Source organism: Stenella coeruleoalba (genome assembly GCF_951394435.1).
Source record: "Stenella coeruleoalba genome assembly, chromosome: 2".
In the NCBI taxonomy this organism is placed as follows: Eukaryota; Metazoa; Chordata; class Mammalia; order Artiodactyla; family Delphinidae; genus Stenella; species Stenella coeruleoalba.
This window is the reverse complement of record NC_137147.1, coordinates 160,590,318-160,611,277: the sequence shown is the minus strand read 5'-3', so window position 1 is coordinate 160,611,277 and position 20,960 is coordinate 160,590,318. Positions and strand designations below refer to the sequence as shown.

The 20,960-nt window shown below is 36.3% G+C and overlaps 1 long non-coding RNA gene across 2 annotated transcripts in view; it reads right to left on the bottom strand.

Annotated features, from left to right (window-relative positions):
* LOC307182682 overlaps nt 1-20,960 on the bottom strand; it is a 193,619-nt gene that overhangs the window by 25,345 nt on the left and 147,314 nt on the right. For both annotated transcript variants that reach the window (XR_013827232.1, XR_013827233.1), the window contains exons 7-9: nt 18,979-19,117; nt 15,163-15,221; nt 14,522-14,647 (exon numbers count right to left, since the gene is read on the bottom strand). This is a non-coding gene — a long non-coding RNA (uncharacterized lncRNA). The remainder of the gene's footprint in view (nt 1-14,521; nt 14,648-15,162; nt 15,222-18,978; nt 19,118-20,960) is intronic.

Sequence of the window (20,960 nt, the reverse complement as noted above, 5' to 3'; positions counted from 1 at the left end):
TGAGGAATCCCTAGAACACAAATACAACTCCCTAGATATAGACTCTAGATCACATTTCCCAAACTTACCTGATCATCAGAATTATTTTAATGCTCAACTTTTAAAAATATAGATTCTGCAGGAAGCTTCTATAACAGATTCTGACTCAGTGTGTTTGGGGTGGATCTGGAAATCTTTATTTAAAACAACAACAACAACAACAACCAAACTAAAAAACTCTGGTCTATGATTCTGATGCAGAGTCAGATTGGAGAAGCTCACTCCAGAGAAATAGTATTGAGAGAATTTATCAAATGTCAAAAAACCCCAGAAAAACAAAAAACAAAACCCTGATTTTTGGTGTTAGTTTTTCTCTAATTTACTTGGTGAAGTTAAAAATTTATTTTTCATTTCTGGGTCTCAGTTTTTTGTTTTTTGTTTTTCTTCTGCAGGATGAGAAGGTTGAACCACATTGTAAAAGGCAAAAATTTGTAGTCAAAGGTTCATTAATATTTCCTTCCTATTTTGGTCAGTAATAAGAATATGTATAGTATTTCCTCCATCATCATGCATGTGCTAGTCCCTTTGTAGGTCAGGTTCCCCATAAAATAGGCTCTTAGTTGAAGACTTGTCTGCAAGAGTTGGGTAATGACATCGAATGGGCAGAGAGAGAAGTATACCCATCATGGAGTCACAGCAGGGTCCTCAGACCATCCCACTGGTGACACCTGAGCTGGGATATACCTTTAGAGATGTCTCTGATTGAGGTGGGGGCCTTGGGACTATGGGCCCCCACATTAACCAGTCCTGAGCTGTGGGCTGCTTTCAGAGAAGGTGTGGAGCCTGTGAGAGGAGAGTTCCTGGGGAGGAAGGAGGCTGACAGAGGTCAGCAGGCAACAGTCCTGGTAGCTGGTGGAAGGAGAGCCTCAGTCCCAAAGATGGGTGGTCTCTTGGAGGCTCCACAGCATCTACTGTAGTTCACCTCTTACAGCATTTGATTCTATTTGCTCTGTATGTTCACTCAATCTGAGAGCAGCTCCTCCAGCATTGTGGTTGGTCTCCCTTCCTAGGCAACTTAAGGAAGAGTTAGATGAACTATAGCCCTCACCACTTGGAGCTTACAACCTGACACTTATCTCTTTTCTCACTCTACTATCTTAAATTCTCCTCACCCCCAGCTACCACCTCTGCTGGTCTATATGTGTTGCCTGGTGGAATAAGCCTCTGGTCATGCAGGCCTTTTCAGGCCATGGCCACTGCACTGCTCCTTTGACCATCACAATTGGACAAAGGAATATCAAGGAATATTCTCTGTGAATCACCAGGATTCCCAAGTGATATACCACAGAACTTGATACCCATTGTCTTAAGATTATTTTCCTTACATTTTTTCTGACACTGGTATGCAAATTTTGTATATAATTTTTATACTTCCTACTCTTTTTATAATGGACATGGGAAAGAGACCATAGTTACCATATGTTGAGCCTTCACAGGAGAAACATTTGAGGATTCCTCCCATCTTATATTTCTTCTGTGCAAATGTAAAGATTGTGGTGGTGAGCTAGCTAGGTTCCCAATGTCTTGGAAGTAAAAGTGATGGCAGGGAGCTAAACCTGGACAACTGGGACCTATCACATGGGAGGACTTTTTCTCTTTTTTATATAATCTTTATCCAGAATTAATTATGGAGCTAGCTGGGAGAGCTGCAAGCACTATCTCCTATTGTGAGAGATATAATAATATTAATTTTTAAAAATCCTAGATTTTGCATGCTAGATTACTATCTAAGTTAAGCTATTCCAGGACCCAAAAAGGACTTAGCTACTGAAAATCAGGTTCAGATAATGGGAATAAACATCAACATTAAGGTTCTTTAATTCCATATTCTATATATTTTAGATATAATTTACTATCAGGGCACCAATATCACCAGTGATAAGGGAAACTAAATGTCATCCAAACAATACACATATGTTGTCCTTTATGTTTTACCTGCTCTGGAGTTGAGAAGTTTATTCTATCTTATAAACCCATAAAGCCTTAGAGGATAGCTCTAAGTGATTGGTTTATCACTATATCATGTTAGGTAAGTTTATTTTCAAGTCTAACAACAAAACGTATGAGTAAATGTTGTAATAAATAGGAAATATTTTCCCTAGTGAAAATGAAACATCTCTGTATATAGTATCCTCATAATTTTTCTCAAGACTCCCTATAGCATCTTACCTATCTTAAGTTTCAAACCAATGATGAACCTAGATCTTGGACCTTGTATAGTTGAATGGTTTCTTTTTTATGAGGAAAAGCTGCTTTTGTGGGTTACATTACTGAATGCAAATCACAAATGAGGTATGTTCCAAAATATCCTTTAGTCAATCAGGTGTTTCATTCTCAGAACATATTTGCTTAGAGGGTTGATGGAGTATATAATGCTTTTATAAATCAAAATTTTCAGGATGTTTCTCACATGGTTACTGATGTAAACATTATAACTGAAATATCATTGGTAAATAATACTACTTTAAAATAAGAAATATTTTGTGAACTGCATTTAAAATTTTGTGAACTAAACGTTGTGGTCTAATTTCATGTTAAGCTACCATAATATTAGTATTTCTTAGTGAAAATGTATTTTGAATTTCAAGTTGTATTGCCAGGAAAGAAACACATCTCCCATCCTTCCTTCACGTCTTCCTTCACGCACTCCCTTCATTTCCCCCATTCCTTTCCTTAAAAGTCTTTCCTCCTTTCCTTCCTTTCTTAACTGTTTATTGAGAATGAATTATATGTTAGGTCCTATAACAGACTCTGGGGGTACAGAAATGAGATAAACTATGCTTCCCTTAAAGAGTTCAGAGTGGCAAGACAGGCAAATAAATATATAAGTAAGTAAGCAATAAATAAGTATATAAATAACTGCAATACAAGGCAATAAGCAAAATAACAGAGAAAAATGCATAACAAAAGGGGGAAACTCATCCTAGTCCTGTAAAACTACAAGAAAAGATAATAATGCCAGTAAAAGATGATGTATTCGGGAAATGCAGATTTCTGTTATCACAGGAATTGGCCTGCACTTGGAGAGGGGTATGGGGTAAGCTTGAGAGGTAAATGACAAGATCAAGTAAGTTGGGTTGCAGTGCTAGGATTCCTGGGTTTGAACATACTGGTGAAAAGCATCAACAGAGTGGTTTCTGCAGGAGTGGCAATATCAGCAATGGTGTGTATGTGTGTACGTGCACACATGCATGGGGAAATGGAATTTGATGACAATATTAGGATGATGGAATTTGATATACAGTTGGGGGGTGAGATAAGTTTGAAGGCAAAGATGCCAGGTAGGAAGTATTCCAGAGTTGCAGTTAAGAAATTGTAAAAGACCCTGGCAGTTGTCTTTTATGAAGACTGGTAATCTGACAGTGAGAAAAAGTTATCAGTCATGTCCTAGTCCTCCATCCTAACTTGGAATGCTGAGTGGATAATGAAGCCTTTATTCAAGATATGAACCTCAGAAAAAGAGCAAAAGCCAGTTTGGGATATATTGAATTTGCAGTACTTGTTGAAAAGTATAATCGGTATATTCATGGTTTTGTTTTTAGTTGTGTGTGTGTGTGTGTGTGTGTGTGTGTGTGTGTTTATTGCAGGAAGTTTATTTTGCCTTGCGTAATTTTTTCTCAGTTGTTTTAGGTGTGTCAGCACAGCATGTAGTCTGGTTTATGCGCCTCTGTAACTGTTGCCATTTTGAAAGACGGATATAAAAGGTGTGTGCTTTATGCTATACTCAGCATGCTACTTAGTGCAAATAAATCTGTGCTACCTTTGGGTGAAGACTTTATCACGAGCCACCCTGAAGTTATCCGTAAATGGACAATGACAGATTTTTCAGCAAGTTGTCACCTATTTTCCTTCTACTTTCTTGCTATCATCGAGCATAGCACCTCTGACTTTAAAGTGTTTTACAAATGGTACTCACTTATCTTCACACCCTTCCTGTGAAATACAGTTGTGATGAGAAAACCCGCTATATTTTGAGAGGCAGGTGAGGAGAGAGAAAAACACAGACAATTGTTTCTCTCCTCAGTAAGGATCAGGGGAGAGGATTATTGCAGGACTCTTCATTTCAGATTGAATTATTTCAGAACCCTGTTTCTCCACTTAACTTTAATGCCTTGCAATCATTCCTTCCCTAATATGGTCCCTAAATCTCATCAATTTTACCAACTAAAAAAAAAAAAAAACTAACCCTAATAGTTATTCGTGGCAGAAGGAGCAGTTCTAAACGTCATAACTCCATGTTGCTTTTGTTCCATCTCAAACAAAGCAAAGGAAGCTATACTTTTCTGAAACCACTGAGTAGCATCTCAAGTCCTATTCTAAGAAATCAGCACATGTTTATGGAATAGTTTTTTGAGGAAAACCATAGAGATAAAATTTCTAAAATAATTAATTTGTATATTACTGGAGACATATACATAAACAACATGAGCTTTTTCAATTTCTCTCATTTATGAATAGAAGAGTCAGAGCTCTGATGGGCTCATCTGTCTTCGAGTCCAAGAGTGCCTCATTCTTAATGTTCTCATTCCAACAACTGCTGCTGTTCAAAGTGCCGACTCACTCAGAGACAATAGAACTTTCTCATTCCTTGTACACTAGGGAAACACAGGCTAATTAAGCAGAGTTTAGATTTTCAGATGCTCACGTAACTTGACTGTACTGGCATACAGCAGTCATTATTTCAGGAATGACTTTTAAAAACACTGTGCTCCATGTTAAAGCATTAAACCTCAGATATTCACTGAGTGACTCACTTAGCAGCCAGAATGCAGCTGGGAAGCTTTCTGATTAAGACAAAAGGGGGAAATTTGTCATCACAAGCAATAGTGCCTGTGGCTGCATAGTTGAGCCCAAGTTGGCTTGGATAGCCAGGCATGCTCAGTGTCTTAAAGCTCTTAATTCCAGTTTCAGTTCTACCTCTTTTTAAGTGCGTAGCTTTGGGTATCAATTAACCTCTTTGATACTCTGCTTCCTCCTGTGCAAATATTAAATATTTGGGTCAGCAAATTGTTTCAACAAAATTATTAATTTACCAGGGTCTGTTTTAGCTGTGCATGAAGAGAGTACTTCTCAGCTAGTTGACTTCCCAGCAGCCCCTGTCTCTATACAGATGCCATCCCCCTGATTAGGTATTGAGTGTGATCAGGGTGACTGCATGGAAATTGTTTCTTACATATTGCACAAGGCATGTGGGTTTAAGTTTTCACATTTCATTTAATCGTGGGCCATAAAAACATTAATGAAGACTGTACTTATGAAATAAATTATCCTCAAAATAGAGCACTTAGTAAAACCTTATTAATTAGGATGTCTATTGCATTATTTTTCCTGTTGTAGACACTACCCAGGTAAGGGCTGAGGTTATGACTTGTGACACCTCTATGTATCTGTAAGCATTTATATACACCCAGAGAGCCTTACTCCTTATTCTCATCACTCTCATTATAGCTGTGTATTATAGGTTTTGAATTAAAGACCAAAACCAAAAAAAAAAAAAAAAAGAAAAGACCAAGACCAAAAAAAAAAGAAAGAACCCCTCCCAACCAAGACCAAAAAAGAAAGAAAGAAACAAAGAAAACAAAGAGTTCATTGAATATTTAGTAAGCAGTTTGCCATGATCAAAAACATAAAAAGTACTATTTTAACTAGAACAGAGGTACTGGGGTGCATAATTGTAGTAGATAAGGAATTGAGAAAATGATCACATAAACTAAGTTGACCTGAGTAACTAGATCTGACTGCATGTCCTGTGAACCAAAGTACCCAGGGCTCAGAAAATAAGAAAGAATACAATATTTAAAAATAACATACCACATAAAGAACTTAGAGACTGTTAGCAAGTCCAGTTCAGATATTTTCTCAGACTAATTTTATAAATGTAAGCTGTTAAGGTAACAAGCATAGATTGTTCTATGTTTCTAGGATTTGTGGAGGCTACAAGAAAGGAAAAGACAACTGGAAGGTATAACAGAAAAATCAGGCACGGTGCTGGTCTCTATGGCGGGACCTTGGAGCCAAGATGAGAAAAAATGCTGCTGTGAAGACATAATTATAGCTTTCACAAAACTGAAGCCCCAACCATCATGATTTAGGGCATCCCAAATTGGCAAAAATTAAAAACAAAGAGAAATTATTGAAAGCAGCAAGGGAAAAATGAAAAATAAATACAAGGGAACTCCCATAAGGTTAACAGCTGATTTCTCAGCAGAAACTCTACAAGCCAGAAGGGAGTGGCATGATATACTTAAAGAGATGAAAGGGAAGAACCTAAACCAAGATTACTCTACCCAGCAAGGCTCTCATTCAGATTCAATGGAGAAATCAAAAGCTTTACAGACAAGCAAAAGCTAAGAGAATTCAGCACCAGCAAACCAGCACTACAACAAATGCTAAAGGAACTTCTCTAAGTGGGAAACACAAGAGAAGAAAAGGATCTACAAAAACAAAGCCAAAACAATTAAGAAAATGGTCATAGGAACATACATATCGATAATTAACCTTAAACGTGAATGGATTAAATGCTCCAACCAAAAGACACAGGCTTGCTGAATGGATACAAACACAAGACCCATATATATGCTGTCTACAAGAGACCCACTTCAGACCTAGGGACACATAGAGAATGAAAGTGAGGGGATGGAAAAAGATATTCCATGCAAATGGAAATCAAAAGAAACCTGGAGTAGCTATACTCATATCAGATAAACTAGACTTTAAAATAAAGAATATTATAAGAGACAAGAAAGGACACTACATAATGATCAAGGGGTCAATCCAAGAAGAAGATATAACAATTATAAATATATATGCACCCAACATAGGAGCACCTCAATACATAGGGCAACTGCTAATAGCTATAAAAGAGGAAATCGACAGTAACACAATAATAGTGGGGGACTTTAACACCTCACTTACACCAATGGACAGATCATCCAAAATGAAAATAAATAAGGAAACACAAGCTTTAAATGACACAATAGACCAGATAGATTTAATTGATATTTATAGGACATTCCATCCCAAAACAGCAGATTACACTTTCTTCTCAAGTGCGCACGGAACGTTCTCCAGGATAGATTACGTCTTGGGTCACAAACCAAGCCTTAGTAAATTTAAGAAAATTAAAATCATATCAAGCATCTTTTCTGACCACAATGCTATGAGATTAGAAGTGAATTACAGGGAAAAAAATGTAAAAACCACAAACACATGGAGGCTAAACAATACGTTACTAAATAACCAAGAGATCACTGAGGAAATCCAAGAGGAAATCAAAAAATACCTAGAGACAAATGACAATGAAATCACGACAATCCAAAACCTATGGGATGCAGCAAAAGCAGTTCTAAGAGGGAAGTATATAACTATACAAGCCTACCTCAAGAAACAAGAAAAATCTCAAGTAAACAATCTAACCTTACACCTAAAGGAACTAGAGAAAGAAGAACAAACAAAACCCAAAGTTAGCAGAAGGAAAGAAATCATAAAGATTAGAGCAGAAATAAATGAAATAGAAACAAAGAAAACAATAGCAAAGATCAATAAAACTAAAAGCTGGTTCTTTGAGAAGATAAACAAAATTGATAAACCATTAGCCAGGCTCAACAAGAAAAAGACGGAGAGGACTCAAATCAATAAAATTAGAAATGAAAAAGGAGAAGTTACAACAGACACCGCAGAAATACAAAGCATCCTAAGGGACTACTACAAGCAACTCTATGCCAATAAAATGGACAACCTGGAAGAAATGGACAAATTCTTAGAAAGGTATAACCTTCCAAGACTGAACCAGGAAGAAACAGAAAATATGAACAGACCAATCAGAAGGAATGAAATTGAAATTATGATTAAAAATCTTCCAACAAACAGAAGTCCAGGACCAGATGGCTTTACAGGTGAATTCTATGAAACATTTAGAGAAGAGCTAACATGCATCCTTCTCAAACTCTTCCCAAAAATTGCAGAAGAAGGAACACTCCCAAACTCATTCTATGAGGCCACCATCTCCCTGATACGAAAACCAGACAAAGATACTACAAAGAAAGAAAATTACAGACCAATATCACCGATGAATATAGATGCAAAAATCCTCAACAAAATACTGGCAAACAGAATCCAACAACACATTAAAGTATCATACACTACGATCAAGTGGGATTTATCCCAGGGATGCAAGGATTCTTCAATATACACAAATCAATCAATGTGATACACCATATTAACAAATTGCAGAAGAAAAACCATATGATCATCTCAAGAGATGCAGAGAAAGCTTTTGACAAAATTCAACACCATTTATGATAAAAACTCTCCAGAAAGTGGGCATAGAGGGAACCTACCTCCACATAATAAAGGCCATATACGACAAACCCACAGCAAACATCATTCTCAATGGTGAAAAACTGAAAGCATTTCTTCTAAGATCAGGAACGAGACAAGGATGTCCACTCTCACCACTATTATTCAACATAGTTTTGGAAGTCCTAGCCATGGCAATCAGAGAAGAAAAAGAAATGAAAGGAATACAAATTGCAAAAGAAGAAGTAAAACTGTCACTGTTTGCAGATGACATGATACTATACATAGAGAATCCTGATGATGCCACCAGAAAACTACTAGAGCTCATCAATGAATTTGGTAAAGTAGGAGGATATAAAATTAATGCACAGAAATCTCTTGCATTCCTATACACTAATGATGAAAAATCTGAAAGAGAAATTATGGAAACATTCCCATATACCATTGCAACAAAAAGAATAAAATACCTAGGAATAAACCTACCTAGGGAAACAAAAGACCTGTATGCAGAAAACTATAAGACACTGATGAAAGAAATTAAAGATGATAGCAACAGATGGAGAGATATACCATGTTCTTGGATTTGAAAAATCAATATTGTGAAAATGACTATACTTCCCAAAGCAACCTACAGATTCAATGCCATCCCTATCAAATTACCAATGGCATTTTTTATGGAACTAGAACAAATCATCTTAAAATTTGTACAGAAATACAAAAGACCCCAAATAGGCAAAGCAGTCTTGAGGGGAAAAAACGGAGCTGGAGGAGTCAGACTCCCTGACTTCAGACTATACTACAAAGCTACAGTAATCAAGACAATATGGTACTGGCAGAAAAACAGAAACATAGATCAATGGAACAAGATAGAAAGCCCAGAGATAAACCCATGCACCTATGGTCAACTAATCTATGACAAAGGAGGCAAGGATATACAATGGAGAAAAGACAGTCTCTTCAATAAGTGATGCTGGGAAAACTGGACAGCTACATGTAAAAGAATGAAATTAGAACACTCCCTAACACCATACACAAAAATAAACTCAAAATGGATTCCAGACCTAAATTTAAGACCGGACACTATAAAACTCTTAGAGGAAAACATAGGAAGAACACTCTGACATAATCACAGCAAGATCTTTTTTGATCCACCTCCTAGAGTAATGGAAATAAAAACAAAAGTAAACAAATGGGACCTAATGAAACTTCAAAGCTTTTGCACAGAAAAGGAAACCATAAACAAGATGAAAACACAATCCTCAGAATGGGAGAAAATATTTGCAAACGAATAAACGGACAAAGGATTAATCTCCAAAATATATAAACAGCTCATGCAGCTCAATATTAAAAAAAAAAGAACCCAATCCAAAAATGGGCAGAAGACCTAAATAGACATTTCTCCATAGAAGACATACAGATGGCCAAGAAGCACATGAAAAGCTGCTCAACATCACTGATTATTAGAGAAATGCAAATCAAAACTGCAATGAGGTATCACCTCACACCAGTTAGAATAGGCATCATTAGAAAATCTACAAACAACAAATGCTGGAGAGGGTGTGGAGAAAAGCGAACCCTCTTGCACTGTTGGTGGGAAGGTAAATTGATACAGCCACTATGGAGAACAGTATGGAGGTTCCTTTAAAAACTAAAAATAGAATTACCATATGATCCAGCAATCTCACTACTGGGCATATACCCAGAGAAAACCATAATTCAAAAATACACATGCACCCCATATTCAATGCAGCACTATTTACAGTAGGCAGGTCATGGAAGCAACCTAAATGCCCATCGACAGACAAATGGATAAAGAAGTTGTGGTACATATATACAGTGGAATATTACACAGCCATAAAAAGGAATGAAATTGAGTCATTTGTTGAGATGTGGATGGATCTAGAGACTCATACAGAGTGAAGTAAGTCAGAAAGTATGGACACCAAGGGTGGAAAACTGCAGTGTGGTGGGGCTGGTGGTTTGCTGAATTAGGCAATTGGGATTGACATGTATACACTGATATGTATAAAACTGACGACTAATAAGAACCTGCAGTATAAACAAACAAACAAACAAAAAGAGTTCAATTAATGCATGTTAATTTAAAAATAAAATTTTAAAGATTTTTAAAAAACAATTTATGCTGTCTTTCGAAAAATAAAATTATAGGTTTGGGTTCTTAAAAAAAAATCAAGAGAATTGTTCTTTAAAAACATCTGTTGAAATTTCTTTTTCCAATTATTAAAATGCTGTTTGTGCCTTTTTTCTAAAGAAGAAAAAAAAACTTTTAATAAACCAACTCTAGTGATACCTTACTTGATCATATTTCATCCATGGTCTCCAAAGTTGTTTTTTACCACATTAAAGTGTGGAATTAGAGACATAGTCTATCCTATGAAATCAATTTGTTTTTGATCCTGAATTATCTTTAGCAGACTACTAAGGGCATAATTTATTATCCTCAAAAAAACTTGCCGTATGATTTTATCATATTGAACAGTAGATAGGTGTCAAATTTGCAGCACCTCTCCTCATTTTTTAGACTCTAATCAAATATTCAAAAATTGAGTTGATTACAATAAATACCATTAAACTTTCTAAATTACACTAAACTCTGCAAAGTAAACTGGTCCAGAGCAACTGGGATTCTCATACTTTTCTAGGGAAAATGAAAAATGGTACAGCCGTTGTGAAAAACATTTTGACAATTTCTTGAAAAGGTAAACATACAATTACCATAAGACTAAGCCCTCCTGCTCCTAAACATTTTCCCAAGAGAAAAGAAAACTTGTGCTCATACGAAATACCTGTATATGAATGTTTATTACAGCTTTATTTACAATCACCAAAAACTGGAAACAACCAAGATAATCTTCAACTAGTGAATGGATAAACAAACTGGAGTACATGCATAAAATAGAATCCTACTGAATAATAAAAACAAACAATTGGTTCATGTGAAAACATAATGAATCTTAAATGTATGTTGCTAAGTGAGAGGAGCCAGATCCAAAAGTCCGTATGCAAAATTATGGGATGGACAACAGTAGGATATATCAGTAGTTTCCAAGGGTTGGAGGGGAGAGAGGCATTTACTAAAAAGGGATGGCACAGAAGTGTTTATTTGATTGGTTGAACTGTTCTGTATCACAGTTGTGGTAATGGATACACAATTCTCTGCATTTGTTGAAACCAGTGGAACCATATACCACAAAGAGTGAATATAACTGTATGTAAATTTTTAAAAGATCAAGCAGGATGTGGAAAACACCAAACAGAATACAAACTATAACAAGTGAAGTAACTGTGCTACAAATAAACAACAATAATACAATAAAGGTAAACATAGAATAAAAAGAACCTATGTAACTTTGGAAAACACTTTGAATAATTTAAGCCTAAAGGCAGAAAGTACTGTAAACCAATTCCCTATTCAAATCAGAAATAATTTCTCACAAGAGTTATGAGTTAGCAATTCTAAAACTTTTGCGGGGGGCACTAAGATTCAGCAACTAAGTAAATTTACTGTAGAAAATAGAGCCAGAATCCTTGCTGTTGGAGAAAGAAGTAAAATATAAGAAAAGAAAAAAGGCTAGAATTAACTCTTTATGTTAGATTTGAATTGGAGGCATCAGAATTAACACATTATTTTTTAATAGGTAGATAGATAGTAGATAGACAGGCATAGAGTTATATATATATACATGCATGTAAAAATAAAGAGATGTGTATGAGTTAGTAAATGCAGAAACATTTCCTAAGCTTTGCAAATAAAGAAGGCCTAGAAGCAATGGCACCTCAATAGCAATGAGCATATCATGCTGCCAGATCTTGGTTTCTAAGTCCCATTTGCCAGTAAAAGAAACCCTGAAGAAGTGGTATATTCCAGATCTGGGGCAGAAAAAAATTGGCAGATGAGCCTGGAGCATCGTGTGATGACAAAAAGTAAGAACATGCTCATAAACAAAACAAAACAAAACATACCCTAAAACAACAACAACAACAAAAAAAACCCCAAAATGAAACAGGGAATGTGTCAAAGGGGCACAGGAGGCAAACTGAAAGAGCTCCCAGTGCCCCCAGACTGGAGCATTTTGGGCCACAAAAATAGCAGGAGTAATAGATTAAAACCCATAAATAGAATAAATATCTATAATTCCATACTGAAATAAATGGGGGATAAGACACAGCTCTTCCTTATGAAAGATTCCAACTAATCAGAAAATCACCATTAGAATGCCAGAATAATAACTATTTCAGGTCAGAGCTACTAATGGAATCAGAATTAGTGAGCAAAAGTTTCAGGAGAGACAGGATACTTACATAGTCTTAAATCATTCGTGTTTTACAATGGGAAAAAATAGTATATTTTCAATGGAAAAACTCAGCCAAAGATACCTTAATGATATGATCAAGGTTAACTTCACCACTAATAAGACATATCGACATCATGTATATCCTAATAAGATACACTGAGCAGAGTATACCATTTCTGTGATATTCTTGTTTAAAATAAATATGCAACCTCAATAGAATAATTAAGTGACAAATTTGTCAAGTGCTACAATAGTACCTGGCACCTAAGTAACCCTGATAAAAGATTTAAAATGGAATAAAACTGAAAAAAGAAAAGAAAAGAAAGTCTTAGAAACTGAAAATTAGTTTTGGGTAGATAGCACACATACAGGCATGGTTTTAAAACACTTTACCAAGCAATATACAAACAAGCACAAATTAGCTTTGGTATAAAGAATAAGTGTTTGAAATGCTGAGTGAGGGAGTGATCCCAGTCAAGTGGCGTTAATCAGGGAATGCTAAAGATAAATCATTTTTTTCATAAATATTGTGTATCTGAAAAAGTCTATTCTCAAGGGCACTTCATCATTTTTAATAAAGACAAATTATATTTCATTTGTGAATAGTTAGTACATTTCAGTACCAATAGCAAGCACAAGCAACTGCTTCACTTGACAATACATTTGAACCAGCAGCTTTTGTAAGTCCTGCAACTTTGGCAGTTGTATACACCCACCCCAGTTGCAATTATCACCTCTTTTGGTGACTTAACCTCAATTCCTGATCTTCTCCTGACACATAACGCAGTATTTCTACCTAGATAGCCTGCCAGTGCCTCAGCTCTACAGATTTAAAACTAAGATTCCTTATATTTTCCTTAAAATCAATCCTCTTTGTCCCCCCAATTTTTTTTTTCCGATTACATACAAATATAACATCACAGTCATTTCAGAAACTTTTCCCATTGAGCTCAACTGGGGAATGATTCTTATTAGTTCTGCATTTATTAGTTGATGAAAAAAACCATACGGAACACTGAATAGTGCCAGCATTTGGCTAAATACTAGGGATTCAATAGGAAGCAAGACATTGTCTGGACACAAAGAAATATAAGGTAGACAGATGCTTACTAAACATTGCATCTTTTGCTCACATTCAACATCTCAACTTGCTGCCAGGCAGGGCCATGAGACTAGTCGTGGCCAATGGACTGTGGGTAGAAATGATACATGTGCCATCTTGAGCTGAGACAGTGAAAATCCCATATGCGACCTACCAGTGACTCTTTTTTTTTTTAAGATTTATTTTTATTTTTTTTGCTGTGTTGGGTCTTTGTTGTTGCGTGTGGGCTTTCTCTAGTTGTGGCGAGAGGGGGCTACTCTTCCTTGCAGTGCATGGGCTTCTCACTGCAGTGGCTTCTCTTGTTGTGGAGCACAGGCTCTAGGCATGTGGGCTTCAGTAGTTGCGGCATGCTGGCTCAGTAGTTGTGGCACACGGGTTTAGTTGCTCTGTGGCATGTGGGGTCTTCCTGGACCAGGAATCGAACCCGTGTTCCCTACATTGGCAGGCGGAGTCTTATCCACTGCACCACCAGGGAAGTCCCTCCAGTGACTCTTGATGTGTCATGGTGACTGAGAAAGTCATGTTTTCAACAGATTCTGATGTATATACATATATATATATATATATATATATATATATATATATATTTGCACGTAGGAGATTTATTTTGTGGATTCCGTACGATTTTCCATAGAAACGATTATCTATGAATAAACATAGTTCCTCTCTGGATATTTATTTATATTGCCTTATTGCCCTAGTTAAAACCTCCAGTAATAAAATAGAACCTCCATTTAATAGAAATGGTGAAAACAAGCATCCTTACCTTATTCCTCATCTTAATGGCCTTTTAAAATTAAGTATAATTTTAGCTGAAGGTGGTTTCATTGTGATCCTTTCATTGGTTGAAAAATTCCCTCTGATCTTTGTGCACTGAGGATTTCTTCAAACTCTATCAGAAAAGATGTTAGATCTTGTCAGATACTTTTTCTGCATCTATTGAGATGACCAGATCACATTTCTCTTTTAGTCTACTTACATGATAAGTTACATGGATTGACTTTCATAATATTGAGCCAATCTTGCCATTCCTGGGGTAAACTCTACTTACTTAATATATATTATCCTGTTTACTTATTTTTGCATTCAGTTTCCTAAAATTTTGTTAAGAATTTATGTCTGTGTGTGAGGGTTATAGGTTTGTATTTTTCTTTTTTAATAATTTTGACTGATTTTCAAATTACAATAATTCTGATGTCATTGAATGTGTTGGGTGACATGCCCTCTTTGATTTTATGGAACAGTTTGAGTATAACTGGTATTATTTCTTCAAGTTTGTTTAAATTCATTTTGAAGACCTCTGGTCCCAGAGTACCCCTGTCAGAAAGTTTTAAACTATAAATCCAATTTCTTTTATTGATATAAAGCTATTTAGATTATGTATATATATTTTCTTAGCATGCTTACCTTACTGCTTTCCACCACCTGAAATTCCAAGGTACAGCCTACTCAGTGTGATGGAGGGGCTAAAAGAGAGAGAAATGTGGGGTAAGCAGCATTCCCAGTGTTTCTTTATACCACCACCACATAAGGCTGTACAAAAGTATGACATTTAATGGAGGGTGTGGTTAACTAGAAGGAATTACAGTATAAGGAAGAAAATCCTTAAGACTGTGATAAACATGACTTTCCCCATTGTTCAAAGCAATACACTGGAAGTGCAGTGTCTTTACAGACAGATCTCTGGTGGGCACACCCCAGTTCCTGACACAGTTCCCATCTGTCTTTCCTCTCAGGAATACCTCTTCCCCAACATTTCCATGTGGTTCCCCATCCACGCAGTCACCTTTCAACAAATCCCTCCCCCAAATCATAGAAATTAATATCATCCTGAGAAAAACATGGCTCTTGGTCTGTGATATGCAATCAGTAGTAATGGTTTGTGTATGTTAGTCATGGGGTGGGTATAATTTCTGAAGAATTATTTATAGAAAAAGCAGACATTGGAAAAAGAGAGGCCTGTGAGATGTGGACGGTACAAATCTCAAGAGCGATCGTACGTGGGCATGAGCTTTTCATGGCCCCCTTCTCACAGTGCATGTTAGAGAAATTTTTTTTTCCTTCCGATTATTTAGTGAGGCCTGTGAATCAATCCCTGTCTCTGTCTCTATCTCTGTCTCTCTCTGTCTCTGTCTGTCTCTGTCTCTCACTCTCACACACACACAGACAGAGAGAACTTTCTTTATTTAAGACAGGCTTTCTCAGAGATAGTAATGCTCACCACCAGAAGAAACATACGTTCTTCAAACTGCTCAATGTTTTACTATGTACAAGGCAACTGCTTTCCAGTGGAGAATTATATTATGCACTGAAGTGTTAGTTCCTCCCCTCCTCTCTGCCCTTGAAACTTTTATAATTGGTCCACTTGGGTGCCCAGGAGAAGAATGATCCCCTGTACTGAGTCATATTTCTCTTAATGGAAACTCCTGTCTGCACATTTGGGGCCATATGAAAGGATCTACTCACACCCTTAGCCAAAGGCTAGTCTTATTCCAAGTACTGGTTTGGAAAGAGGAAAGAGAGTTGTTTTATTTTTTAGTTATAAGAGGAAAGAGGCCATTGTGATAAGAATTCATTTTGCAGTTAGGGTATAGGAAGCCAAACGGAGCTTTGACAGATGGCTGATGTTTTCCCTGTTAAGTAAATTTGAGGTCTTTGGCTAAAAGTATTCTGAGAGATGCTGACTAAATGGTATAGGGGCGAGTGGTGGACATTTGAATGAGTCATTGTTGGGTCTGAGAGAGGGAGCTGATAAGATTAAAACAAGTTCTTCTACATGGTCCTTGTCGGGGGTGGGGGGGGGGTCCAGTTGCAGGTTGAGACCATTCATTTGTCATGATGGTAGTCTCCATGGTTGTAACCTGGTATAGGAATGGAAAAATACAGGTGGCCAGACTGGTGTAAAACTAAGAGTTTGCAGGGGGATGGGTTACAGGCCCCAGAGTAGCAGAGGGATGAAGTTGCAGCTGTGGGAGTGACTGAGAAGCTGGGCATAGAGGGCCTTCCTCGGTGAAAGGGAAGGGAAAGTCACACGTGTTTCATCAACTCCTTTTAGTCCCCTCGTGAGTGGCTAAATCCTGTTGGCGGTCCTTCCTGGAGGCATTCACCCTGCCTTGCAGTCCACCACCTCCTAAACGTATGTGTTAACGATGACAGACTGTAGTTAATTTTCCTATTTCAACTTTCTAATTAGGAATCCCCCTGCACAAAAATGTTTAATGTCTTCTCTTTGCCTTTTCAATATCCTCCGTTCCCCTTATTTGCAGCTTAAAACCCTCACATGGACTGTATTGCTCAGTGGACTAGTCCAGCTTAAAGCACGATCAACTCGTTTAAACATGTCACTTTAAGTAAGATAAGGTAGTTGATTCTGAATCTTCAGAGGGAATAATCCAGTTGATGTTGACCCCATGCTTCCGATCTGCTGGAGGAGAGGGACACAGGATAGACTGGTAGACAAGGAAGACGGGCTTTGGGAGAAGAATAGAATGTCAGAACCCTGGCCCTAAACTGGGGGTTTGTGGTTGGTGCTAAATCCATCTCCCCTAATGAGAACCTGAGACCTAACCTAATTTTCCAGCCCCTCCCCTAATGCTCAGGTGGAAAAACAGGGGGCATGTGTAACTATGATCTATAAGCACATTAGAAGTGGTTTACTTATTATACCACACCCATCCTAAAGATAAAGCATATGTTCTTTATATTTTTCTCCAGGGCTGAAAATGTTGCCTTGGGGGTTGTTGTCATTTATATCTGTTCCACATACATAATTAATCAGGATTTCTTTCTTTATTATGATTTTTAATAAGTCACAGTGTTAAAGAGCACTTAATTTAGATGAACCGTGCTAGTGGGCAAAGGGAATTGAAATATCCTATAAATTATTGAAATGAGCCTATGGAAATCATAATTCATTAAGTTCCTTTGCCCTCTGGAAAATTTCTTTACTCTCTGCATCCACTCCCTTTGGAATCCCACCTACGTTTCAAGGCCTAGCTTTAAAAGTGACTTTTCTGCATAACTTTTGCCCATCGAAACGTGTTCTCTTCCTCCTTTCAACTCTGGTGATACTTTGTGCTTTGTGAAGGTAATATATTTTATGTTATAAACTTTATTTTTCTAGATACATCGTCTCTCCAAATGCAAAATCATTAAGTAGCTTACAGTGGCACTGGTAAACATTTAAGTAAAATTAATACCATTATTATTTTATTTTTAATACAATTATTATGGCTTTTTAATTTTAATCTTTGCTACAACCCTGCATGTAAACATTATTTGGAAGACAGTGATTATTAAGGATTATTTATCTTGAAACTTTAGAGTAAAATAGTCATGGGCTGTATTCCTGGATCTAAAACTTACTAGCTATGTGACTTTAGCAAGTTGCTTAATTTCTCGGAGTTTTACTTTCCTCATCTGTAAAAGTAGAATGGTATTTATATTTTAAAAATTGTATATACATTTATATATTTGTATAACTTATCACTGCTGTATGAAATGAAACATTGTTTATATGTGAGGTAACATATAAAATACCTACAAATGAGGTATTCAGAGAATTTCTAGGGATTTGTGGGGCACAGTTTGAAACATTTTTACTATACATATTGGAAACCCCCCAACTTTCAAAATATTGCCTCCTTGCACTTGACTATTAGCAGGTAGGGCATAAGCCAAAATAAAGTGTAAACTCCTGGAGATTTGTTCCTTTTCTTTTGTAGGGAAGAACAGTCTTAGTCATCACCAGATACACCACAGAGCACATTCAAACAGATTATCAAGTGTGTACATGTACATAATCAGGCTTAGTGCTCTAAGTAGGTAGGAGTATTATGAATCAGGAGAGAAGTATCAATCATGAAAGAAATGTCAACATGAAAGACATTACCAAAAAACTCTACTCATATTAAAGTTCGCTAACATAACAAATAGATGCTTTTAGGCAATTGTCAAGACAAAGCAAACAGTGATCCTCCAGATTCTTCTCAGCAGTGAAGAGAATGAGAAAAAAGTTACAGATTTTACACAAATAGTACTAACTTGTAAGGGGTAGTGTGTTTCTCACTGTGCTCATTTTAACCTCTTTAATCATCTGTTGCAGGAAGGAAAGTGTGTCAAGGTACAGGGTCTAGTTAAATACCATCTGTATGACTGATGAGCCATGTTTTGGCATCTTTTGAATTTAAACTCATTTGCAGGAGGAAAAAAACGCTTTTTTACCTAGAGGATGAAAACATCCGCTACTGGCAGTTCGACAGAGGGTGGCTAGTTAAGATAGATTTCACACAGGTCAGCTTATTTCGGAGAGCAGCAGGCCACAACGGATACTGATTGAGATGGACATCCATATCATGATGACCTATATAATTTATCAAAAATAAAATAATAATTTATCAAACAGAAATATTTTATTGGATGGCTTGGGCATTCCTCTGGCCTGAAATCATAAAATGGATGGTAATTTTATGAAGGATGGCAAAAAATAATGTTGCCACAATTAAAAAATTATTGCAAAATGGAGCTATCTTTGGGAAATTAAATAATTCCATAAAATAATCTGAAGTCAACATGAACCAGAATATATAGTTAGAAACATGTAGGGATTTTGTTAAGCAAAATAATATATTTGTCCCTAAATGTCCTTATATTTATGACGTCTTAGAATGGCAGATATAGGAATAGAGAAAAAGCACAGGATTTTGACCTGGATAGAACTTACTCCTGGACCTACCACTTTCAGGCTATTACCCTCAGAACATATCTTGATAAAGATATGTTTCTGGTTTTTCTTTTATAAAATGGGTGCAAGGTTACTTATCTGATATAATTGTTGAGAAAGAAAGATTCCTTGATGTGGTTAACACAGTGCCTAATACATAATAAATGGTAGATTTTCATTATTAATTTTACTATGATGATGATTGAAAAAAATCCATGACTTGAAAAATCCATTGTAAAATCACATTAACCTTCTGGCTTTTGATACTAAAATTAAATATTACCGTAATAATATGATGAGAATCGGTGTCAGAAGGGATGATTTCCCAATTTACTGGATAATATTTCCATTTGGAATTAAGAGAGGTATGTTCCCGCCCTCCTTTAGTTTTATGAACCTTAGTGATTTGATATCATTTTTGGATGAACTAAGAAGTCCTTCTCTGTCCCCTTAGAAAACAGAAACAGTAAAAGCATCCAGTTGGGTGCTTTAAGAGAAATTAGGGGTATTTTTAAGAGAAATAAGAGATAACTGGCACTTCTACATAGTTACTGTTAGAAATAATTATTTAAAATGAAGTATGCCAAGGTCAAAATAATTTTTGGTAAGTGTCCTTCAGCTTATAGTTAACAACTCTGCAGAATAACTCAATCCATTCAATTGCCTGGGAGGACTTTTTGTATCCTGTTTGTTTTAAAGGATTAAACCCGGACGGTACACTATTGGAAGTTACATATTCTCTAAGTGCATCATTCAAAGTATGAATTTAGTAGCACTTTAACATTTTTCAAGTTAATGTTATTGCAACCTTGCCTTAAGGGAAAGAAAAACAACAACGACATAGAGGCTTTGATTGTCCACTTGTCAATTTGTTAGTGTGAACCTAGAATTTCTATCTCAGAAAATGTTGGCCCTGCTTGCCCACACTGCCTCAACAACACCTCCAAGCTTAGATGAGTGGTTCAAGCATGTTTTTGACCCTTACTTTGCTGTTTGTAAAGTCAGGCATATATCCTCTTAATTGACGGCACAGACTTTATTCCAGCCACTATACAATATTTTTCAGTAATGTTCATGGAAGACCACTAGTTAGATAATTTATTTCTTCAGATACTCTACATTTTATCACTTGTTGAAATCAGACTGTTATAAATATGCTACATGTATACTTTACTGAAGTCCAGCTTTATGATATCAGGCAAGTTATGCTTGTCACTCCACATGTCTTTTGAAGATGTTAGTTACAGCTAATAAAATTCATCTTTGGATTGTATCTCACATCTCAGTTTTAGATATAGTTTTAATTCCTCTGAACAACTTACATATATTTGTTGACCAAACTAAATTATATAACCGATGATACTTCCTTTCTTGTTTTGATTCTTAAAATATCACAGCATATTTTGTGACCTACAAGACTTTATGACTTTTTTTGCCTACTAATTTTATCTCCATCTTATTTTTCTTACTCTATAAATCTTTT